Below are 26,098 nucleotides of genomic sequence, written 5' to 3'. Positions count from 1 at the left end.
CGCCCAATAGGAACAAGCAAAATACAACATGATATAACAAGATATGTGCGCAATAAATACCATAATAATATAACATGATATAACAAAATTAGCGCGCAATAGAAACAAGAGAAATGCACCATAATATAACAAGTATGTGCGCAATAACAACCAGATAAATATAACATATTGTAACGAGAAAAGTGCGCAAATTTAGCACACAGAAACTTACCACAAAATATAACAGCATCCATGTGCACCAAACATCTACAAAGCACAACAGAGTATATTAAGAAAAGTGGGCAATAGCAACATGAAAACCACATAATAACATAACAAGATTAGCGCGCAATAGGAACAAGAAAAATACAACATGATATAACAAGATAAGTGCGCAATAAATACCAGAATAATATAACATGATATAACAAAATTAGCGCGCAATAGGAACAAGAGAAATGCACCATAATATAACAAGATATGTGCAGAATAACAACCAGAAAGATATAACATATTGTAACGAGAAAAGTGCGCAATAGCACACAGAAACTTACCACGAAATATAACAACATCCATGTGCACCAAACATCTACAAAATACAACAGAGTATATTAAGAAAAGTGGGCAATAGCAACATGAAAACCACATCATAACATAACAAGATTAGCGAGCAATAAGAAAAGGCAAAATACAACATGATATAACAAGATATGTGCACAATAACAACCAGATAAATATAACATATTGTAACAAGAAAAGTGCGCATTAGCACACAGAAACTTACCACCAAATATAACAGCATCATTGTGCACCAAACACCTACAAAATACAACAGAGTATATTAAGAAAAGTGGGCAATAGCAACATGAAAACCACATAATAACATTACAAGATTAGCGCGCAATAAGATCAAGAAAAATACAACATGATATAACAAGATATGTGCGCAATAAATACCAGAATAATAAAACATGATATAACAAATTTAGCGCGCAATAGGAACAAGACAAATGCGCCATAATATAACAAGATATGTGCGGAATAACAACCAGAAAAAAATAACATATTGTAACGAGAAAAGTGCGCAAAAGCACACACAAACTTACCACAAAATATAACAGCATCAATATGCACCAAACACCTACAAAACACAACAGAGTATATTAGGAAAAGTGGGCAATAGCCACATGAAAACCACATCATAACATAACAAGATTAGCGCGCAATAAGAACAAGCAAAATACAACATGATATAACAAGATATGAGCACAATAACAACCGGAATAATATAACATGATAAACCAAGATTAGCCCGCAATAGGAACAAGAAAAATACAACATGATATAACAAGATATGTGCGCAATAACAACCAGAATAACATATTGCGCAATAGCACACATAAACTTACCACAAAATATAACTGCGTCAATCTGCACCAAACACCTACAAAATACAACAGAGTATATTAAGAAAAGTGGGCATTAGCAACATGGAAACCACATCATAACATAACAAAATTAGCGCGCAATAGGAACAAAAAAATACAACATGATATAACAAGATATGTGCGCAATAACAACCGGAATAATATAACATGATCCTCGATTGTACTCAAATTCAGAAGCATTTTGCTCAGATACTGCGGTGATTGGTATCAAAGTCTGCAATTTTGCAAGTACTTTTAGTTGTGCAAATCCTGGACAGTCCGTTTTAAATTTTTATTTATTTGGCACGTCTTTTAGTGCATAAGGCGTCGCAGTTCGTAAGTTCTTCCGTGAGAAATATATGTGCGCAATAACAACCAGAATAATATAACATGATAAAACAAGATTAGCCCGCAATAGGAACAAGAAAAATACAACATGATATAACAAGATATGTGTGCAATAACAACCAGAATAATATAACATATTGTAAAGAAACTTACCACAAAATATAACAGCATCAATGTGCACCAGACAGCTACAAGGAGATGAAGTGGGCGTCGTAAGTACGTCGTAAGTGCCTATAATAGCAAACAGAAACTTACGTCATAATATAACAGGATCAATGTGCACCAGACATTTGAAAAATACAACAGAGTATAACAAGATAATTGTGCAACAGAAACGGCTTATTTACCTTGCTGCCTGTTGTTTTGTTTCGAAACGAGTTTTCGTAGCCTGTTTGTTTTCTCCTTTCTGTTCCTTCCTTTTCAAGTACGCTCAAACCTGAGAAATGGAGACACAGTTATTAAACGGCCACATTTGCCGAAACTGTTAAAACCCTTTTTGTGTACTTTAATTCAGCGTTGTACCAACCTCATGTCCCTGCCTTCCAAAGCCGTCAGTCTCAATCCAGGTACCCATAAAGTTGGCTTGCCGCTAGTTTGTTTGTCACCAAGATGGACGCTCAAATCATGCACGTTTTTGGTTACTGGTGTATTTGGAGCAACTAATTCGAATAAACAAAGTTGTGGGAAAAAGAATTAGCATAAACGAGCATGTCTGCTCCAATCAAGTGACCGTGTCTATTGCTGGTTTTCACTGTCACGCAATCAAAAAAAAATAATTTCGAAACCATTCAACTACACAAGCTATGAATTTCAAATATTATAGACGATAAATAAACAAACAATTTCTCCAAGTTTCAGGTCTGTGCGGTGTACCGTTCGAGCGTTATTTGCCGAATCTTTCCACGCAAATTTATAAAGCTTAGTATGGAGATGCCATAACTGTGTCCTTCCGAGGGACACAAATATGGCCGCCGTGATGTCAGAGAAACCATCTGGAACTCAATTCGGTTTACAACAGCGGCAATCTTTGGCTCATGAGCTAGTACAGTTTCACATAAACACCACTTATAATATCTGAAATGTTCAATTTGCTGAAAATGGATAGGAAAGGCCTTTTTCAAACAAAACAGCTTTGTCATGGCACTCAGCTTGATGTCAGATACGACGGCGAACTCAAATATTCAAAATGCTCTGTTTAAAAAAACGAATGACACTATCAATCAGGAAATTTGCACAAAGATATATTTTTAGTTTATCTTTCGTCTAATGACAAAGAAAATTTAGTAGGCCTAGTGAATTTTGATTTCAGAATTATATGACGTAACATGAAAACCAAAAGTAGCAACACACGAGAAAAAATCGCAAGATGAAGAAAAAGTAGTCTTTGTATAGAATGCTCATTTTGGTATTTTCCGGGTATTTTACTATGACAACTCAACTTGATCAACTATGTTTTAATTTTTTAAGTTTTGTAAAACAAATCCAAAACTCGACTAATATATCCATTGCGATCGCAAATTATTTAAAACTGTAGAATAATCCCGCAAACCAATCAAAACAAAAGCAACAAGTACAAAAGTACTCAGCAACCCTTCATAACAACAATTGCTATGTTTGTTCACTAAAACTGTAACTAAGTGGCCCGGTATTGTAAAATCGCTCCGTCATGGTTTATTTACCTTGTTGCCTGTGGTTTTGTTCCGCACCGAGTTTTCGTAGGCTGTTTGTTTTCTCCCTTCTGTTCATTTCTTTTCAAGTACGCTCAAACCTGAGAAACGAAGACCCAGTTATTAAACAGCCACAGCTGCCGAATTTGCTAAAGTTCAAACCCTATTTGTCTACTTTAATTAAGCGTTGTACCTACCTCATTTCCCTTCCTTCCAAAGCCGTCAGTCTCAATCCAGATACTCATATAGTTGGCTTGCCGCTAGTTTCTTTGTCACCAAGATGGACGCTCAAATCATGCACGTTTTCGGCTACTGGTGTATTTGACGCAATTAATTCGAATAAACAAAATTGTGAAAAAATAATTAGCATAAACGAGCATGTCTGCTCCAATCAAGTGACCGTGCCTATAGCAACGCACGAGAAAAATTCGCAAGATGAAGAAGAAGCATTCATTGTATAGCATGCTCATTTTGGTATTTTCCGAGTTTTAATAACTCTCTAATCTTTTCAATGGCATGTATAAAAAGCGGCCTGGGGAAATTATCTCTGTGTTTTGGATTTACAAGCTTTCATCACTTCGTTGCTGTGGATAGCGAAGGTTTCTTTGCAAATACCAGTGGATAGTGCTTTATATGGTGTTTATAGCGCTATCCATCCTCTGAAAATCTTGGTCTTTTTGCTCATTCGGCATTTCTGTTTTATGGTCGTCAACCCTTAAAAAAGAAGTTAACACAGAAATAAAACAATGTAATTAGAGTCTAATAGTTATAGTATTCGCGCTTCAAGATTTCGCATTGTTTCACCTGCATGGTGTCTCCGCATAAGCATTCTGAGACCTGTGAAGGTTTTTGTCCTTTGAAACTGAAAAGACTTTTAGACTGTCTAATTTGCCGAAAAAAATCATAAAAATATATTTAAAAATTAGTGAAAGCGTTCAGTTTCAAATTGCTTTATGTTGCCAATATAACCCTGTCTGACAAAGTGAATACCGTGAAGTAATGATCCCGTCGCAGTGAATTGCAAAAAAGAAACCCCCCAAAATTCCTGGCTCCAATGGGAAGCCAGAATTTTACTTTACGTCAAAGTGAATACTTTAAGGTTACCATAATTAGCGGCTGCTAATTTTAGCGATTTTAGCAAGTTGGGAAAAAATCGCTTTTTTTAGTGTTCGCTAAAATTTGTTTATAGGTCAAATTTAATACTCGTTATCTTAAAGTGCCTCCCCCCCACCCCCCACCCCAAAGGGAAACAAAATAAAGCATAGTTGACTTGAAAATTAATTTTTTTTAAATGGATGTTGGAAAACTTGTTCTTTCTGGCAGTGCAAATGTTCGTTCAATTCCAAGTAGGTTTGTTCTTTTACTGAACATTTATTTCCATCTTACTGTTCATTAAAAACTGGTTTAGACGATATTGATAACCTTTTAAATTTTTCGGAATATCGCTTAATTAGATAGTCGCTAAATCTTGCTCTGAAAAAAAAAATCGCTAAAATAAGAAGCCGCCAGGTGTATGAAAGACATATATGAGAACTGCAGATAAAGTGATGAAAGTGTGTTAACAATTAAAGCAATTGCATTTTTAGCCTGAGAAAAATTTCCTGCCTACGACGGGATTTGAACCCGCTGATGATGTCCGCGATACTGGTGCGTTGCTCAACCAACTGAGTTATGAAGTTTTGACACGTTCAATTTGATGAGTCTCTTTCTAAACTTCTCGAGCTTCTAGATAGTTTTGGAAATTGCTCCGGCCTGAAAGTTGATAATGATAAATCAGTAATTTAAAAAAAAATTAAAAAATTCCGTTAAAATTCTTGGGATTCACTTCACTTATGATAATCGCGCTAAACAGAACTTTAACTTTTACGGCTTGATTAAATCAATAAAGGAGAAGTTAAGAATATGGGGATGGAGATATCTTACCATCATCGGTAAGATTCAGATTGTAAAAACCAGGGACCGCGGAGGGGGAGGGGCTGGTAGGGCTATAGCCCTACCACTTTTTTGGCTGGATTGATATTTTAGGGCTCACGAAAAGGATAATGTAGTATATAGCTACAGGCAAGCCTAAAACCGGAGTTCCACATTTCTTTAAAAAATGACCTAAATGGATAAGAACTAAACCTTACCCACGCGGAATCTATCGAGTCTATCGAAACTGCGTTCAGAAAGTAAAAATATCCTGAAATTTTCTGTCATAAAATCAGGCTCAGCAATTCAGTAGGAGGTTGTCAACTTGCATCAGGGTCCTGTCTCTTTTTTCAACGGACTTGATCTATGTAGTGCGTAGCTTCGTTTTAACACAATCATTTGCTGAAGTTTTTATATTCTTCAACAGCAAACAACAGAAACAAGCAAACTGGACTTGCACAAGGAATATCATTCGCAATTATTTCGGTCTCCTCCTCCTCACGGACTGATTTAGATGACTTTTAAGGACATCTTGGGAGAAAGAATGTTCTCTGTCGCTCTTCTTACTCGCGGTTTCATTCAGGCTACACAGCAAACACCGTGCTAATCTCGTACCCAGATGTCTACTTACCACGGTACTTCTCTCCGAGGGTTGAGAAGATCTGGGTACGAGATTAACACCGTACAACAAATTTTCCCGCGTTTCCATATCATAACTTCGTTCAGATCAAACTAAAACGTCCACATCATCCAGTCGATAGAAGATAACGTCAATTGCTCGTTGTACGGCTACGAAAAATGCGTGTAGCGATCGAACGAGAGCCACAATTTCTTTTTTTGCGTAAAGGCGCATCGAGGTTTCGATACACTCACACTTGAAAAAAGACAAATAAAATGGAGCAGTTGGATAATAAACCTCTCAGATATTTTGCTGTGTGGTGTCGCTGAGTAATTTTACCCGTTGTCTACATTTTGTCTTGCCTTGCGAGCTTTATTTCCTGTTTGCAATTTCCTTTCTCTTCTTTAGTCACGGGCGGCAAACCTTCTCGTCCCTAGGCCTAATCCGCGCGTACGTACGGGGTTGGCGACCCCTAAGGCGACCCCCAAAATTTCTCGGCTCGATGGATAGCCATTTGCTTATGGATGCTCCGCTCGCGGGTGCTCCGCTATGAATTTTCACATGATAAATAGCGGAAATCAATAGCGGACCCCTAATGCTTGCTTGTTTTAGCCAGGTTTTTAGCCCTACCACTTCAAAATGGTCTCCGCGGTCCCTGAAAACGTTCGTCATTCTAATCATTTTATATCGTGCAAGCATGATTTGTTTAGATAAAGAATTCGTAGATGAAGCCAACAAAATCATCTTCGATTTTATTTGGAAGGGAAGATAGTACTTGAAAGTGAAACGCTTAGCGCTAGTTAGCGACATCGACGATGGTGGACTCAAAGCTCCGAACTTGGATTCTATTATTAAAACTCAAAGGATACGGTGCTGTAAACGACTCGCAAGTGGATACCCACGCAGTTGGAAATCCATTTTGCTGCATGATCTTAAAACAAAGTAGGCGGTAAATTTATTTTATGTTTCTTGCGACTTTGATTTCAAAACTTTATCCATCAAGCTACCATTTTTTTACGAGGAATGCCTAAAAAACTTTGCAGAATGCTCTGCAGCAAGGGAAGGGTGTTTTTACTCAGACTGTTCGGAAATTATTCTTTGGAATAACAAAGCTATCTGCATTGATGGTAAATCGGTGTATAATGACAGCCTAGAAAATATCGGTATCATCAGAATAAACAATCTCATTGCTGAAAAGATAGGCGTACGGGCAACTTCGGACCTGGGGGGCGCAGATACCTTATTGCCCCCCCCCCCTCCCAAAAAAAAAATGACATGCGTTGAAAGCGAATGGACAACAAACTCGTGCATTGAAATAGCTGTGTACAAACCATGCCTGCTTGCTTAAAGGAAACGTGAGTTCTTTATTTAATTTCGTGGCATTGCCCAAAGATGTCGATGAACTGAATCCTTTTTCTTCTGAAATATTTTATTTATTCACTCTAGTTTAGCAAAAATTAAAGTATTTTTGGTGAGCCAACTTACATGGTTTTTGCCTACTTAAAAGTTATACAAAAGCATTTGAAACATTCAGGGGAAAATGGGTTAAAACATTTCGTTGAAAGTTCTGAGCTAGCCCTTTGAACTAACTAATTGACCCAAAATCATTAGCTTCATCACATTTGTAACAGCTTTGCTAACTTCTGGTCGCCCTCGCCAATTTCCTACTCACTTCAAAATGATTACAACTGAATCAAACTGAGGAGTCACGCCCAATTTGCAAGAGAAATTGAACATGATTATATCAATTTGCGAGAGGAAACAAAAGCAGATAAATGAGAAATTTAAACTTTTGAACCACAACGTTCGGTTTATTTCCAAAACTTTTTCTGTTGATGTAATTCGTTTTAAACGTCACAATGAGATTTTGCCCGAAAAGTTTCGGCACTGGGTGTGTGTGTGTACGCCTATTACTGAAAACAATAAGCTGATAACGATAAATGAACATGCTAGAGTTTTCCGATTTAGCGGAAAATTCACTTAAATGGAACACATTTTTCCGCCTATTGAAAATCTTAATAAATTCACTTAGTTAACCCATTAAAAGTTCATTAATCTACTTGCTTGTTTTTACTCACCACATCGATATTACCGTAATAACGGTAAACAGAACACTCGAAATCAGGGAATCTTAAATTTTGCGTGGTCCACGTTTCATTATACCAATATCACTTATGCATGTTTACGTCAACCTGGCCAGTTTCACCACCAGGCCTCGCTTTCGAAGTGCAAACTTATAAAGATGAAAAGAATACCCACGTGAAAACTGCATGAAGGTGGAGAAAGGTTGCGAATAATTCTCGTAAACGAGGCTTGGTGGTGAATTTTGAGCTAATATAATGACGTTATCATGCATAAGGCCTATTCAGTAAAATGTGGTGTATTGCCAATAAAATATGTAAGAATTTTCTTTAAAAATTTTTTTTTATTTCGAATAAAATGCACAAAAATATTTCCAACTGTTAACCTGGTCAAGCTACGCCACTCGCGGCCACATTTCTCAACAGCCTGCACAATCATCATATTTTCAATAGGTGTGTATCGATGATTTGACATTTTACGCTTTGGTAACTTTTTTTCTTCTGCGCGTGTTGTCCACTGCTCGAGGGCATTGTAATATCACCATGCAGTGCAGCTCTCAAAAAGAGTATTGCTCTCGCCTAATGACATAATGATATCTGAAGGCAGTCAGTCCACATGAGATGGGCACAGTTTCGAAAGTAAAAAGAATTAGTTCTTAAACAAAAGGCAAAATCGCGATTTTTTTGAGCGGAGCGGGACGGCGAGTTTTATTATTATTATTATTATTATTATTATTATTATTATTATTATTATTATTATTATTATTATTATTATTATTATTATTATTATTATTATTATTATTATTACGGTACACAGGCTAGTGTGATGTTCGCATGTTGTACGTTCCTTAAAAGAGTGAATTCGTGTAACCCGTTTTTTATATGCAAATGCGCCGTGTAATATTTAAATGAGCTGTACAGGAAAACAGAAAATTGCGGACAAATCGTAATTATTTGCATGTGGAAGTCAGGTTAAAATTCAAGCATTTACCCATATGTAAAAACCAAAACAGATAACGGAGCTTAAAATTTCTCATGCCTTGAATTGTCTTGCGATTTTAGACAAACATTTTATATTCAACATCCCGTAAAGAAAAACAAATTAAACTTGACTGTAACACAATTCTGCGCGAGCAATCCAATGGGGAGCTTTAGCAAATCACGATGACAAGCAACTTTTGTTTAGCAAACAAAAGGTTTAATGAGCAGGAAAATAGCTGTACACGTGTCTTATTACTCTTGGCAACTTCCCATCTTCTGAAAAACAACAATGTGAACTGAATAAATCCTGCGTGATTTGAACCAGACCGCTAATTTTCGATGTAGGTTGAACATGTTCTTGAAGTGCTTAAAGAAAGACACGTCCTGTTTATACTTATTTTCTGTATAACTATTAAAGTGATTTCTTTGAGGTTTTCTGACCACTCGTGTATTGTTTTATTGTATTATGATTGTACACAAACATTAGAATATTATACGACTCATTAACATATAAAAAACGGGTTACACGAATTCATATGTGATGTTTACCCGTGGAATTTTGTTATGAGCAAATGAAAAGAAAACAATAGAACAAAAAGATACCGCCTCATTTTTCAACTCCCATCTTTCTATTTATTTGGTAGATGGTGGCAATAAGCAAAGTTACAAAACCGTAGAGAAGTGCGAATTTTCACAAATGGCAACTGTTTGGATGGAAAATAAGTTGTGCAAAAGTTATGCTGCGAAAACTTTCATGTTCGTTAAAGGTCAAATGAACAGAAATTTCGATTTTTTTAATTTTTTGCCCACGTGTTTATTAAGAGCCAAATAAACATATCCCGAAGTTTCAAAGTAATCGGACATTGCATCGCAGAGATATTGCAAGTTGAAAAATGCTTTTTCTAGCCCTTCATAATCGTAGAGCGCTCGGAAAAATTGTCGGAAATAAAAACTTGTGACGTCATAATTGGTGTTTTTGAAGACGACCGCAGACCGATTCCGCAGACCGCACGTTAGAATTTAAATAAATGTGTTTAGTGACTTTTCAAGCAGTTATTTCGTTCAGTTCGGCCGTTTTTCAGTTGATTGATTGATGGTTGTTCAGAGACGCGCATTTTTTTAAATAAAATAGCTAAAGCTCAAAAATAGCTTAAAGTTTTGTTTGCTGTCGTTTTGCATAATCATGTGAGGCATAGGTAGAATGCACGCTGGTATGAAAACAAATCAGGAATCTCTATTGTTCTTCTGATTAGCATTTTACGTTAATGAGCACGTGCTTTAACTATGCACGTGCGTTTTGAATCTTGGTACACTACAAAAAGCCGTTCTCTGCCGAACAACAACATGAAATGACGAATTGAAATTCTGCGTATTTTGGACAATGTCAGCCACGACGGCTGATATCCGGTTTTTCTACTTGGGGTAAAACGCTCTCTTTGAGTATTCAGCGGGAGCTAGTTCTTAAAGCTATAAATAAGCAGAATACGTTCGGAAAGTTGCGAGATTCTCAAGTAAAATATAAATTCATTTTCCACCAGACGTTTTCGTTGACGTTGCCGTCGGTGCGGTCTGTGTAGTTGGTCTGCGGTTGTCTTCAAAAACACCAATTATGACGTCAAAAACTCGTTCCATTCCTTCCATTTTAGCGCGCAGTCATTCAAAAACGTTTTCGTAAAGCCTTCGGAAATCTTCGTATTTTTTGCTGTTATTCACGCTTTAAGGCTCGGAAAGTAAAAATTTTTCTTAATTTTTCTCAATAATGGATAGTTTTAGCATTTGAGTGGTTAAAATGGCATTTTGAAATTTTTGTTCATTTGACCTTTAACGTTTAGGGTTTACTCTGGTAGGCATGAATAGATTGTGCTAGTAAATTCAAGAAAAGTTGCTTCACAATATACCCAAAAGATGCTCTTAAGTTGCTCAAATATCAAAAAGTTGCCACCAATATTTAGAAAAGTTGCTTGCTCTAGAGTCGTTTTGTTTTAGATAAATACTCAAAACGTGTTTGTTTGTTTGTAGCTATTTAAACATTTTCATTAAAAATTCTTACAGTCATTAAGGACGGTGCCTCCTATTGCTACTGCGCACTTATTCTGCGCATCACGCAATGCATCGATCACACTGGGCGCGCGCGATTTTGATTAATTTGCTCGCTCAAAATGACGAATTCAACTACGCGACCAAGCGCGCGACTAAGAAGCAAGAAAGATTTCTCTGCGACGAAATCCAGTTTATGGACATATACTAAGCCAGGAACAGCGGAAAAGCAACATATCAGTAACCATTGACCGCTAACCACTGAAAAATGGCTTACATTAAAAGTTAAAAACAAATCGCTAAGCGCTAAAACGTAACCCGCAAACTGCTAACTACAAATGGCATAGTGCACGCGCGAGATGCAAATATTCAACTCGCTAGGGAGGGGAAAGGAAAATGTAACAGACCCTAAAAGCGATTCCATAGAACCTGAAAACAACTGGTATAACTTTTAAAAACGCGTGGTGATCCCTACTTGTAGTAAGTCTATAGAGCACCTGTTTAATTTTTCATTAAGTGAAAAAAAATTAGGCCAATTTTCTGGACGCGGAAGTGAGAGCTGCTAGAGTCAAAAATAGCTCAAACGCAATTATTTTGTTAATAAAAACGTGGATCACGCAGTTCAGAAAACATTAGTTGTTAGTTATTTTAAAGATTGTTATATTTAATGTTGATTTTGTTCATGAAAAAACAATTTCAAACGGAATTTGCAAGGAAATTGTATTTAGTTTTACTTTATTTTAAAATGCTACGTCAGCACTTTTTTCCAGATTTCAAACCTAATTATCTCGAAAATTTGCGTGGCTACCCCCAATTTTCTTTTTGAATTTTAGTAGCCCTTGGTAACATCTATATTTCTTACATAGTCATCGTCCGGGCAAAAATACCTTGCCATTAGTAGGCACCGTCCTTAAAAGAGGCCAAAAAGCCATTGTTATATGAGAAATATAAATACTTTGTTGTAATCAATATACTCTTTAAACTCAACATAACTTCAATAATAGATAAAAAAAAAATAATAAAAAAGATAAAAAAAGATAAGAATCCTTCGAAATGAAACGACCTTTTATGGTTTGGATCGGTTTTTTATCAATTTGTTGCTCAAAAGTTGCCAAGGAAGGCAAAAGTTGCCCTAGGTTGCTGGTACTACAAAAAGTTGCTCAAAACGCTAAAAGTTGCTCAAAAGTTGCCGAGCACAATCTATTTATGCCTATACTCTGGTGTAACTATTTTTTTACACCATGGATGCTTTGCACCTAAAAACATTTTTCTTCAGTTATCTCAGAAAATATACTGCTGTTTTCAATACATTTTTCTGAGAAAACTGTGATACGTAAAGGTCTGCAAAATTTGAAGAATTTTTATGAGAGCGTTTTCGAGAAAATTTTGGATGAAGTTTTCAGGTGCTAAAATACAACAAAAACAAAGCAGTCTTAATACATTATTGAGAAAACGTTCACAAGGCCCGATCAAGTAACATTTTGGCCTTAAGTGAATCTTGTACTATCCAATTACCTTGGGAGAAAATCTCAGAGAAATCGTTTCATTTGATTTCTTGAAACATCGGCTTGAATATGAACTGGTATGAAGTGTTATTTCGCTCTTTTATCGAAAAAGGGTCTTCGCTTACTAAAATGATCGCAAAATAAAACGCGCTCGATAGAATTTTTTTAAACTTGGCAGTCAAAAAGAAGAATAAGTTTGTAATGGGAGGCGAGAAAAAACTTTTAGCGTCTCTCCCCAGTCTCACTCAGAGTTTTGACATCGGCTCCAGACCTCTCGCTCCCGTTCGAACAACCGAGCGCGTTGACCGAGCGTTCGCAAAAGATACGACTGTTTTGCACTCTAGAGAAAACTATGTCAAGTCCAAGATCTAGAAGCCTTTTTTCAAAATTATCCCTCTATTACAAGAAAATCGGTCTCGTGTAAAATGGGTGGTGACGTCATTATGTTGTTATGGTTACTCCGATTTCGACGAAACTTATCTCATTCGAAACTTTCATCTTTCTTTAGTACAGCTATATTGATTGATTTTCAGTCAGATTGTTCACGGTGACATACAAGTTGCTCAAAGTTGAAAGGTATCGTCACTCAAAAATCCGATCGAGCCACCTTAACGTGTGTATTGTCAGAAAGGCAGGCAGTGTGGCCGAGTGGTTAGGTCGCCGGACTTGAAATCTGGAGGTCCCGGGTTCAAGTCCCGTTCTGACCACTATCTGGATTTGTTCTCGGTTGCCCCGAGCTCAAATCCTCGGTCATGCTTGTAAATAGCCAACTGGTCTGCCTCCTGCCAGTTGGGATTTTTAACCATGTTATGTTTATTTAATATATTATATTTGTTTCATATACACGGCCGCACAAGCTTCTAGCTTTAAACACAAACCGTGTATAAATAAAGTTGCTTTACCTTTTTTATTTACCTTAATGTATTAAGTTAAGAAAAAAAAGTTAAGCCTTATCGCAACATTGTAAAAGATTTCTTGTATCCGTAGTGTTTGTTTTTGTAAGATAGTAACTTCCTAGAGTGTATTTGTCAGTAGTATTGATTATGAAATAAAAAATATTAAAATACAAAACAAAAAAACGAAAACCCCGGAAATTCTAGGAGCAAAATCGAATGGAACTGAAATTTCCCGGAAATTGTTTTGCAAAATTGGGTCTTCCTTGCGAGGTTGTTCTCTTTCCCGCCCCCCGGGTTCTCTTTTCCGGAATAATATTTTTTTAAAAAACTATCATTTGACACTCAGCCCAAGTTCTTTCGGCAGAAAAGTTAGCGATTTGGGCTGCTGAAAGCAGCTACATGTGTTAAGACAGCGTTCTTGAAACTACAAATAAACATTAAGGCCTCATGGTTAACTCGGTTGTTATACTTTGTTGTTTTGCAGGCGGCAGCAACTGAGATATATTTACAAGAGCTCTCGAGTCTCACGCAAACGAATCCAATCTCTCGCTTTAAACTAATTTTTCTCACGCATTTCTGATTAAAACAAATGATTTTGGGGTGAAAATTGCTGCTTTAAGTAAGTACCTCCATGAATTAACTATTTTTCTTGATATACATAGTCCCTGTTTCAGTCCTTTGTACTCGCTTTGAACTTTCTGAACTTTTTCCAACAGTGTTAAGTTATCGTGCAGAGACGGCGTTACACTGGTCAGTTGGTTTAATGACTATTGACCATGCTCACATGCTGAACGCCGGTAACGTAAAGACAAACCTGAAATCTAAATACCGTATTTACTCGAATAAGCGTCGCCCCCGAATAAACGCCGCCCTCGAATAAGCGCCGCATTTGAGACAAAAAAGATAATAAGCGCCGCAGTCCCGATGCGGTGCTCATCGAGGAATTCCGTTTCACTAAAAACAGCACTACAATGCAACTCTTAAACAAACTTGGACTTTTTTCTATCAAAAGCGATGTTTTGCAGATCAAAGCGATTGTTTTACCGCTCGCCTATAAGTTTTCTATCCAACATTCTTACAACCCGTAGTTCTGCAAATGTTGCCAAGTCCGCGAACTTTGCCAGGACAGCTACTTCTCTCTTCAGTAAGAGACGAATACTGACAATCAAAAGATTCTTTGTGGCATCTAAATTTTAAATAAGCGCCGCCCTCGAATAAGCGCCGCACTTGAGGCGCGAAAAATTTAATAAGCGCCGCGGTGCTTATTCGAGTAAATACGGTAATCACTTTTAAAGGGTCACATTTCCGCTCAGAATAAACGAAAACGCCTCCAAGTTATTTTAATTTTTCAATTTTTCGCGTAATGACGCGCGTGCAGGCTACACCATTGTATTGCTTACTAAACTTTTTGTTTGGCAACGTTCTCGTTTCTTGTGTGCCTTTTGAAAGATCCCTGTTGTCGCGGCCCTGTCGCGGCCACTATGTCATTCATGGTTGTTCATTCAGTGCGCGCAATGCTTTTTTATTTGCAAAAATATCAGTTATATGTGCAGCAAACCCGCCATAGTGCAATATTTTAATGCATCGTAAAAATTTCCATATTAGACGGACTACCATACGGAAATTTTGTTTTGCATTCCGTGCAGTCATCCGGAAAAGTCGAAAAATTCTGTTCCATTCGCCAGTGGAATTTTCCGTTTTTGGTCGAATGGAACTGGGTACGAAAATGTACCCAGCGTCCCCAGCGCGCCTTCTGAGCGCGGCAAATTTGTTTTTCTGCGCATTACGTAATTTACGTCAGATGTTTGACACTTGTGCAGTTGTGCTGTGTTGAAGCGAGCACGAGGAGAAGCAGCTAAAATACTGGTCGTGTCCTGGAACGCTTCTGCCTTCTGTTTATCGCTATTTGCAAGTAAGTTTTCAAATTGTTTTGTTGTGTTTTTTTCTGTTCGTTATCCTTTTGCTTTAAGCGGTTTAATACCTCCAGTTCATGACCTGCAAAATGTCGTGCTCGAACGAAGCGAGATTAGCGTCATTCAATTTTGACTTTCTAGGTTTCCATCGTTGAGTCGAGTCGACTTCTGTTTTTATATCTGCGGGAGTTCCAATTTTATTAACTTCTTTGCTATTTTAACGTGCAAAGCTCGTTTAGTTTACCTCGTGGCACATGCATAAGTTAATAATTCCAGTTCGGGTTTATACCATCTTACGAAGTTGACGGAAGAAATTTCGAATTCGAATTTTAAGTTTTACGGCAATATTTGCTAAAGGCCAGAAAAACAACTGTAACTAAAGATGATGAACTTTTTTATATTTATTTGGTCAGGGAAAGTTTATGTTCGTCAGGAAAAAGTTAGGAAATTTTTAACTGATTTGTAACTGATACTTGGAGTAGAGAAACATCGTTTGAGTCCAATTAAATTTTTGTGTACAATTATTTTGTGTTTCAACTGACAGTACACTTGATTACAGACAAGCAGTTATTTTTAAAACAGAAATAGTGTTTCATTTCTTAACTTTGAGGAGTCGAGAATTTTTGAGATCCTTGGGCGGGAATGAGTATATTTATTGTACATGCATGCAATTTCCCTTGCCCTAAACTTTGCTTTCAATTTGCCTGTAACCAGTAATTGTAAATTCTTGTTCTGTGTGAGGAAATTGTCATTTGACATACCGTATTTACTCGATTAAGCGCCGCCCCCGAATAAGCGCCGCCCTCGAATAAGCGCCGCATTTAGAACAAAAAAGTTAATAAGTGCCGCCCCCGAATAAGCGCCGCAGTGCCGATGCGGCGCTCATTCCAGAAATTTCGTTTAACCAAAAACAGCACAACAAAGCAACTCTCAAACAAACTTGGACATTTCTTTCCATCAAAAGCGATGTTTTGCAGTTCAAAGTGATTGTTTTACCGCTGGCTCATAAGTTTTCTATTCAACATTCTTTTTTTTTTTTTTTAATTTTATTCAGCATATGACACAACAATTACAAAACATACTAAAATAACTAACAGTATCGACAATTCACATGAAGCGCGTCAACATAGTCCATTATAACCGTTAACGTACTGATAATACTACAAGACTAGAATAATTACTAACAAAAAAAATAAGTTACAATGATATACGCTGCTTACATTAAAGTTACTTACAGAAGAATAAATTACCTACAAATAACTTACAATCATTGATAAATATATAGTTAGCTTACAATAACAAATCTACAAAATACGATGATGACGAACACACTTATATATTAACTAACAGAACCGAAATTATTTACTTATAGATTATTACCATGAAAGATACAAACGCGATTACATTGCTCACAAAATTTATTATTCAATATCTAAAAAAGAAGAAAGAGGAAAAAAAAAGACAGTTACAGTTGTCATGCTGTTCAAATAGTTCAAATAATAATGATGCCATCTACATGACTAACAAAAAAGGAAATGACATAAATTAATTTGGGATTAGTACCCATTTTTTTTTTAAATAATCTTTCCTTTTTGATCTTACTTTCCATTTCATATTTAATGGCAATTTTAGTACGAAATCCTTGAATTGTGGGTTGAATTTGGCATCTTCTGCACTCCCATATAAGTAGTTTACCAATGATTATAAAATAGTTCAGTAAGTTGAGTAAAGGGCATGGTTTGGATAATATTCCAAATAAAATATCTTGGAGGGAAAGATGAACCTGCTGATTTGAGATTTGGTGCCAGTAACCTTGAAACTCACTCCAGAACCGTTTAACAAAGGACAACAACAACAACAACAACAACAACAACCATTTTATTTTGCCAAATTAAATAGAAGATAAATTACAGCATAAAATAAATTAACTAAAATAGGCAAAAAAACTACTCAGAGTAGAAATAAACTAAACGAGCTGAGTAGTTAAAAAAAAATTTAATTGCTTTGACAAGGTTGTACATAAAAGAAGACAGAAGTAAAATAAGACAATTACTAAGTAATTAAGTACCATGCAGACAAAATGAAATAAAATAAAATAAAAATAAATAAGTACAATGTAACTAAGTATGTATAAGTGATAATTTAATTTAGAAAAGTAGGGAAAAAAGGGAACATGGGAAAAAAAAGAAAAACAGTACCAGTTAATGTTTGAACTAAAATTTGTCAATATTAGTTTAATACGAGCGAAAAGAAAATTAAAATACTAAGCCAGCATTAACCATAAGTACTTAAATAATGCTTTTTCATAGTTTGCTTAAATGAATGAAGAGATAGACTTTTTAGTTCTTCATCCAAGTTATTCCAGATGGAGGGACCAGAAAAGTGTAGATTAAATTTGCCATAATTAGTTCTAACACGGTTGATATAGTAGGTTGATTTTGATGCTAGCCTAGTATTATAACTGTGTTTAGATGATATACTTAAGAAGAAATTGTCGAAGGCTTTAGGTAGTAAGTTATGATGATACTGAAACATAAAAAGGGCAGTATGAATACTAACCAGATCCATGAATTTAATCAGGCCTAGTTGTGAAAATAGGGGGCTGGAGTGTGCATCTCGTTTGGAAAATGTAATTATTCGTACTGCCTTTTTTTGCAGAATTACAATAGGTTTAAGAGTTGTAGTATAGGTGTTACCCCAAACAATTAAGCCATAGGTAAGAAAGGGATACACTAGTGAATAATATAACTGAGTAAGGATGTCATTAGTAACGAAATGTCTTAGTTTAGATAGAATGCCAATACCTCTTGAAATTTTTTTGCTCACTTCATGTGCATGTTTTTTCCAATTTAAATGACAATCAATAATAAGACCTAAGTATTTGACATACAGTAGGTCATTTGTTCCACAGGCCTACCTGAGATTTTCAAACTAACTGGTTGAGGTTTTCTTTGTGGAGGGTGAAACATTACGAAATTAGTTTTGTCAATATTTAAAGATAACCTATTTGATTGTAGCCATTGATTAACTTTATCTAATTCTTCAAAGGAGCATTGATAAAGAAGGTGATACAAGGTTTCCGGTTCTGCCTTGCAAAATGAACATAGGTCGTCTGTTTTAAAGCCTATTTTGTGTAATTTTGAATTGGTGTATAGAATAGAGTTGAGCACTTTGAATTGAAATCCTTTTACATAAGATTCAAGTACAACAGAGTGTGGCAGACTAAAGATTAATCTTAGCTGATCGATAGAAAAGTTAAAATCGTTCTGCAGTTTGTTTATGATATAAGGAAATTGTGCTATTTTGCGAACAAGAATTGAGTAATAGTCTTTTGATTTCTTTTTTTTGACGTCAAAGATGTTATCGTCAATAAAGAAGGATGGAGGAGCTAAAGATGGACAGGAAATAATATTCTTTAAAAAGGGCGGTATAGAATGGCGAAGGCCAGCCCATTGCAAATAACTAATATTGGTTATCTTGTCTGACCAGTGGCTTAGTGCATCGTTTATATTTGAATCAAAATGTAGGTCTTGGATACGAATCACGCCCGCCTCAAAATACTTTTTGTAGAAGACTGGTCTTTTTTCAATACGAATTTCCTTATTTTTCCAAATAATATTTTGCCAATCTCGTTGAGAGGCAAAGGAATCACGAAACTCCGACCACCATGAGAGCATTTCACTGTAGAACTGAGAGAAGATGTTGTAATCCTTTATATGATTCATAGTTGCAATTTAAAAAGAAAAACCCTCCCATGGGATCCAGCAAGTGGTTTAGATATGATTTCCATGTTCCGTTGTTGTCATTAAATATCCGTTTTATCCATGCAAGCCTTAAACCGCCTTCCTCGTATTTATTTACTGCCGAAACACGAGTGACCTTATCCGTCCCATTCCATAAAAATTTAAACAGCAGTTGATCTAGTTCTTTCACTAATTCTTTAGGTGTAGGCAGAACCGAGCAAATACATAAACAAATTTTGGAATAAGAAAAGATTTGATGATTGTAACCTTGCCGTACACAGATAAACCTCTAGAGGACCAGATTTGGATAAGTTTTTTAATAATATCCAAACGTTCAATGAAATTCTTTTCTTTTAATAGTTTTGGGTCGTACGTGAAGTACACCCCCAGTGCTTTAATTGGCTGGTTAGGCCATTTAATGCCAAACGGTTGTGCTTTGTTTTCTTTTGATGAACCAATCCACATACCCTCGGTTTTTGTGTTATTGATCTTGAGGCTGAGATATTCTTAAAAAGGTCTAATACTTGAAATAGTACTTTGGCCGAGCTAGTGTCGGCGAGCATTGCTGTTGTGTCATCTGCGTATTGTAATAGTTTTGTCTCTTCCTTGCCAATAGAGATACCCTTTATAGCTGGATTTTGACGAATGGCAATTGCTAACGTTTCTACAGCTACAATGAAAAGATAAGGAGAAAGTGGATCTCCCTGTCTAACGCCTCGCTCAAGTTTAAAAGGTTTTGAAACCATGCCGTTGTTAATTATGCAGCTTTCTATGTTTTTGTAGAACAGTTTTACCCAGCGGAGAAAGTCAGAACCAAAATTAAAAGCTTCAAGACATTTAAAAAGGAAATCCCATTCAATACTATCGAATGCCTTTTGAAAATCAATGAAAATCATTAAACCAGGGATGTTTTCTTTAACAGTCCAATCCATAATATCATAGATGGAGCGAATGGTTTCGCCGATAAAACGATCTTATATACCCTGTTTGATTATGATGAATGATATGAGGTAAGACATTTTTAATTCTCGAGGCTATTACTTTAGACATAATTTTTGCGTCCACTTTAACAAGAGAAATTGGGCGCCAATTTTCAATGAGAGAACGATCTTTACCTCTTTTTTCTATGAGAGTGATAAACGCTTGCTTTTGAGATTGGGACATCTCTCCTTTTTCGAAACAATCATTAACACATGATATACACATCTAATAAAGCAATCGCTGATTAAAGGCCAAAATTTTTTGTAGAACTCGATCGGAATTCCATCGTTCCCTGGAGTTTTGTTGTCTTGAAAAGTATCGAGAAGACGGAAACAATCCTCCGAAGAGATTTTACCTTCACATGATTTTTTTTGTTCTTCAGTTAATGTAGGAATATTTAAATCATTTAAAAAGGAATCAATTTTAAGATCAATGTCCGTAAGAATATTATGAGTCTTGTACAGAAGTCACATTAGAATTGTTCTACTTCCTTTAGTATACAGAATGGATCTGTTTTGACTGCCCCGTTTATATCCAGTTTTCTTATGTGTTTCTTGACGTGATTTCTTTTTTCTAAGTTTAAGAAGTATTTTGTACTCTTCTCGCCTTGTTCGTGCCATCTGGCGCATGCACGCACAATAATTCCTTTTGTTTTCTCTTCATAAAATGCTTCTAATTGTTTCTGAGCGGCATATAACAGGGTAGCATTGTCGTCACTAGGGTTGGTTTCAGCTTTTTTTCTATTCAACATTCTTACAATACGTTGTTCTGTAAATGTTGTCAAGGCCGCGAACTTTGCTAGGACAGCTAGCGCCACTTCTTTCTTGAGTAAGAGACGAATATTGACAATCAAAAGATGCTTTTTTCAATTACTGTAAAAGATTAAATTCTTTGTGGCGTCCAAGTTTTAAATAAGTGCCGTCCTCAAATAAGCGCCGCCCTCAAATAAGCGCTGCACTTGAGTCGCGAAAAATTAAATAAGCGCCGCGGCGCTTATTCGAGTAAATACGGTAGTTGGAAACAAAATTATGGAGCACTCGCCATCTGGGCGAGTGACCTTCAAATTGCACTCGCCCAGTCTCCTCCATTAAATCAAAGTCTCTTTGAGATACCGACTTTTTGCATGAAGTATGAGTCAAAGGTTTATCCTGTGCATTGTTCTTCGAACGTATCATTACAAACTCAAATATTTGTCTGTCACTGACTATTATCAAACGTTTTAAACAATGTTGGTTTGAAACTTATAAGAAGTTTCGGCCGAGAATCTTCGGCCTTCCTCGGTTTTTTGTTTAAAACGTTTGATAATAGTCAACAGACAAATATTTGAGTTATGAATATTCCTGACTGCAATAATTTTCAGTATCATTACAGTTGCTTTGTAGTTTAGTTTCACAATTTCCTATCTTCGCGGAGGAAATGCAGCCATCTAATTTTATCAAAAATGGCTTGTCCGCGCCGGGTATTTATAAACATATTCCTCAACATTACACAAATAAACAGTGTAAATTTCACCGAGATCTGACAATTCTATACTTTAAAATTGCAAGGACCTTTCGAGGCAGTCGATTACGGCAGCAAAATTAGCAAATGAAACGGCAAAATATGCGTTTGACGCCTTGTTTATGCGACGCCATATTTGAATTGTTATAGGTAGACCGCTGTTCAATGTGTTCAAGGCCGTATCGTTACAATTGCTCCACGAAAAAGCACGAAAAAAATACGGATATTTCCGACTACTGTCGAAGAAAACATTGCGCATATAATTGCAGCGTAAACAAATCGATACACTGAAGCTGCATTTTGTCTGGTCTCTGCGAGGGTCGGATATCAAGACATCTTCGTGGGCTTAAGAAGGATTAAACAAAATAACAGTGAATGCTTTCGAATTATATTTGAAGATGAAATACGAAAGAATTTTGCTGTCTTTGACTGAAATTCCACTCGAACTGCGTAAATACGATCGCATGTTGTAAAGCCGATTCATGCAACATTGCTGTCAATGCGAGGTCACGTCCCTAACGACCTAGGCTGATGACAAAATAGAATGGCGCTTGTAGCAACCAAATTTGGCCTAATTTTTAACCGCTCCTAAGCTAAAAGAAACCCCCACCTCTTGCATTTTGTTTGAACTTCAATAATACATGTATCTTTGAAAAGAGCAAGATTTTTTTGGTATCGTTTGTAATTTTTAAACTATGTAAGTGCTAGTGATTATTTATTCATGTTTTAGCGTTAGTTACGCAATCCATTGTTTGTGCGAAGCTTTTTATAGATCGCCTTTCAGACACACGTGCGTTGAGATAAGAAAGCTGACATGTCACTTTTAAAATTGTTATACAACGTTTGTAAATGTTATTTTTTAATAATATTATATTGAAAATTGTGCTCGCCAAACCGGGCAAGTGATCAGTGATTCGTACCCGACCGACAGTTTTCAGACTCAAATGGGTGAGTGGGCGAGCGCTAATTTCCAACCCTGTTTGACCGTTAACTGTTTGCAATTCCATCTCCTTAGTGAATGAAATAGAGAGCTTTCTTGCACCTGATTCACACCAGACCACGAAGGATGTTATCGTAGTTTAAGCCTTTTTCAAAGCTTGGAACAGCTCATATATTTAGCAGGTGAGTGACAGGTAAAATTGAATTCAATTATGATCATGATATGTAAGTATATAAGACAGCTAATCATCCTTTTTTAAAAAAAAAATGGTAAGAAACAAAAGCTTGTATGATCATCTGGACACTTGATTTAAAACTGTCATTTGAGAATAACTGTATATACACCTGTTGGCTATTTTGATTATTCCTGTTCTCTATGTTACCATTTTCTCTGTGGCATGAGTGAATCCACTTGGAGTGGATCCACATTTTCTTTTCTGTTTACATGCGTTTCAACAAGACACATTTGGTTCTCAAGAATAAGAAAGACAGTTCTGGTAAGTAAAAATGCATATGACTTGTTTATTATGGTTAAAACTTTTGTTTGATTTTGCTTTGCTTAATTGCCAAGTTCTCCTGTGATGTTTGTACGTACTCATTATTAAATACTCCAAGTGCATATTATTTTCTATTGGCTATTTTTATATGATACCATTGGGTGTTTGCACATGATAATTTTAAGTGCCAATGCTTTTTAGATTTTGGGTATTTGTGCATGATTAATTTAAGACCAGACCACAAAGGATGTTATCGTCGTTTAAGCCTTTTTCAAAGCTTGGAACAGCTCATATATTTAGCAGGTGAGTGACAGGTAAAATTGAATTCAATTATGATCATGATATGTAAGTAAGACAGCTTATCATCCTTTTTTTTAAAAAAAATGGTAAGAAACAAAAAGCTTGTATGATCATCTGGACACTTGATTTAAAACTGTCATTTGAAAATAACTGTAGTACAATTGTGTTGGCTATTTTGATTATTCCTGTTCTCCATGTTACCATTTTCTCAGTGCATCCACTTGGAGTGGATCCACTTTTATTTTCTGTTTACATGCATTTCAACGAGACACATTTGGCTCTCAAGAATTAAAAAGACATTTCTGGTAAGTAAAAATGCATATGTTTATTATGCTTAAAGACCGTGACGCGTGAAAAATAGTCAGAAAAGAAACGTGATCCGTGAATTTTGCTGTTTCAAGTATACGTGACACGTGAATTTGGTTAAAACTTGTGCCTGAAACGGGATCACGAACCCCCCTTTGGTACCCTCTTTTGATTGATATTGCTTTGTTTTTGCCTTTTCCTGGGATTTTTTTAGATGTGTTTCAACGAGACACTTTTGGCTCTCAAGAATAAGAAGGACATTTCTTGTAAGTAAAAATGCATAATTATGTTTATTATGATTACTATTTGGTATGTGATAATTTCAAATGCTTGCTTTTTTAATATCTGGTTTATATGATAATTTTATGTTAATATTTTTTACTATTCGGTATATGATAATTTTTGGTACATGCTTTTTCATTTTTGGGTATTTTTATGTGGCAATTTTAAGTACATGCTATTTTTACTATCCAGTATATGTTAATTTAAAGTACATGCCATTTTATTCTTTGCCATTTTTACATGACAATTTTAAGTGCCTGCTTTTTAGCTACCGGTATTGGGCTTTTGTACATGATAACTTAAAGTGGATGCTATTTTTGCATTCGACGGTAGGAGAACGCTTCCTAATCTTGTGGTGGCCTGTGGTCCTGTGGTTGTCATGTGAACGCGCAAGCAAAGGTCGTTCTATGTATGTCGGTATGTGGCAGGATGGCCTTGATCTCATGTGAGAAGACATTAGAAAGCAATTAATTGTGTCACAGCAACTCCAACAAAAACATTTAGCCGCAAAGACAGCGCACGCAAAAATAATTCATTAAGCCGATACCGCTAAGCTGTAAACAATTTTTGCGTTCAACGGTAGGACAACGCATCCTAATCTTGTGGTGGCGTGTGGTCCCGTGGTTGTCCTGTGAACGCATGCCCCTGCCAGTGAAACCAAAAAAAACTAACAAAACTAACTAACAAAATTAATGTACTTGAAGACTATACATGTCAATTAAGGTGTGTGGTGTTTGCCCCCACAGACAAAAAATCCTAGGTACGACCCTGTTTTTTCACAGGATATTAATTAAACAACTCTTTAACCAATAGCCATTTGCTTGCAGATACTGGTAGTTTCTTTTTTATTTTTTGTTAGCCTACTTCTCCGCTCAACTCAAAAAGATATTTTTTTATAATTTAGTGTATTTTTACAATTAACTTAGGTAAATTAGTTAGTCTTTTTATTCTTTTTAATCCTTTTATTGATCTTCTATTTTTACTATATACAATTAAGTTGTATATATATAGATGTGTAACTTTTAATGGTAAATAACTTGTCAAGCGCTATTAAAAAGTAATGATAGGTCTGCAATGCATTCATGTGAATATCACATGTAATTTTAGTTATAAGGCTAAAATTGAATTGTTAAAAAAATTAAGAAATTTAATTTCTAGGTTAAAATATTTCCTAATAAATGACAGAAGTGGTTTTAAAACAACTTTAAACTCTCAATTCCAAGTGCATGCCATTTTACTATAATAATTGGGTATTTTTGTGTGATAATTTTACGTGCATCCTTTTTTTACTGCTTTGATGTTTTTACTTAATAACGATGAGATCTATATCCAAATGCCATGCATGTTTTTTTTCCTGGTGTCTTTGTAAACCACTTTAAGCAATTGTGATGCGCTCACCAGTGATGTACTTCTCCCAATATTTAACAACTTTTATGCAATCGCCATGCATTGACACTGATTATGACATGTTCATTTAACTTTCTTCTCACAGTAATAAACAACTTTAGAAGCAAATACCATGGCCAGCTGGCTCCTCAGACATTCTTTTTTTGCTCCTTTTCAAAGCCATAAGAAGCCACTTTTTAATTACACCCAAACTGTATTAACTTCTTTAGAGTACTTGTTGATCCAGTCACGGCATTGATACACGTCATTACTGGAAGTCAAGGGCTAGCACAAAATGAAAGGATAGACCTTCCTTGTTCTTTTGTCAAGAGTACTTGTCAATTCAACACGATTCGCACAACAAGATCCACATTACTCGAACTCAAGGGCTAGCACAAAATGAAAATAGAAACCTTCCTCATTCTTAAAACATTCCATCAAACAGAATTGATTTGATTGAATCGATTTCGACCGACTTGTACAGTCATGACCTGCATCACCTAAAGTCAACTTGGCAAAAATGAGGGTTAAAAATGTTAATTCGATTCGAACCGATCAATTCGATTCGATTAATTGGTCTGCCTTTGTCTCTACTGGACATACCGGAAGTCAACTTGCAAAAAATAGGGGTTAAAAACGTTGTTAATTCGATCGAACCAATCGATTCGATTCCATTTATCTGCCTTGATCTCTACTGGACATACCGGAAGTCAACTTGGCAAAAATGAGGGTTAAAAGCTTTAAGTTCGATTTGAACCGATCAATTCGATTCGATTTGTCTGCCTTGATCTCTACCCGAC

The 26,098-nt window shown here is 36.0% G+C and overlaps 1 protein-coding gene and 2 long non-coding RNA genes across 4 annotated transcripts in view; 2 read left to right on the top strand and 1 right to left on the bottom strand.

Annotated features, from left to right (window-relative positions):
• The window catches only part of LOC144661917 (uncharacterized), a 459,725-nt gene that overhangs the window by 176,490 nt on the left and 257,137 nt on the right, over positions 1-26,098 (top strand).
• Positions 1,908-2,452, bottom strand: LOC144661947 (uncharacterized). Its single transcript, XR_013572368.1, has 3 exons — positions 2,281-2,452; positions 2,102-2,190; positions 1,908-1,985 (listed from the first exon to the last, which is right to left on the bottom strand). It is a non-coding gene; the product is annotated as an uncharacterized LOC144661947 (long non-coding RNA).
• On the top strand, positions 15,277-24,601 carry LOC144661946 (uncharacterized). 2 transcript variants are annotated; one of them, XR_013572367.1, is made up of 3 exons: positions 15,277-15,363; positions 22,604-23,629; positions 23,845-24,601. It is a non-coding gene; the product is annotated as an uncharacterized LOC144661946 (long non-coding RNA). The 2 variants fall into 2 exon arrangements; XR_013572366.1 differs by having other exon boundaries at positions 22,604-24,601.

Source organism: Oculina patagonica, chromosome 8 (genome assembly GCF_052425735.1).
Source record: "Oculina patagonica isolate OP01 chromosome 8, crgOcupat, whole genome shotgun sequence".
Lineage (NCBI taxonomy): Eukaryota > Metazoa > Cnidaria > Anthozoa > Scleractinia > Oculinidae > Oculina > Oculina patagonica.
This window is presented reverse-complemented; position numbering and strand designations above follow the sequence as displayed.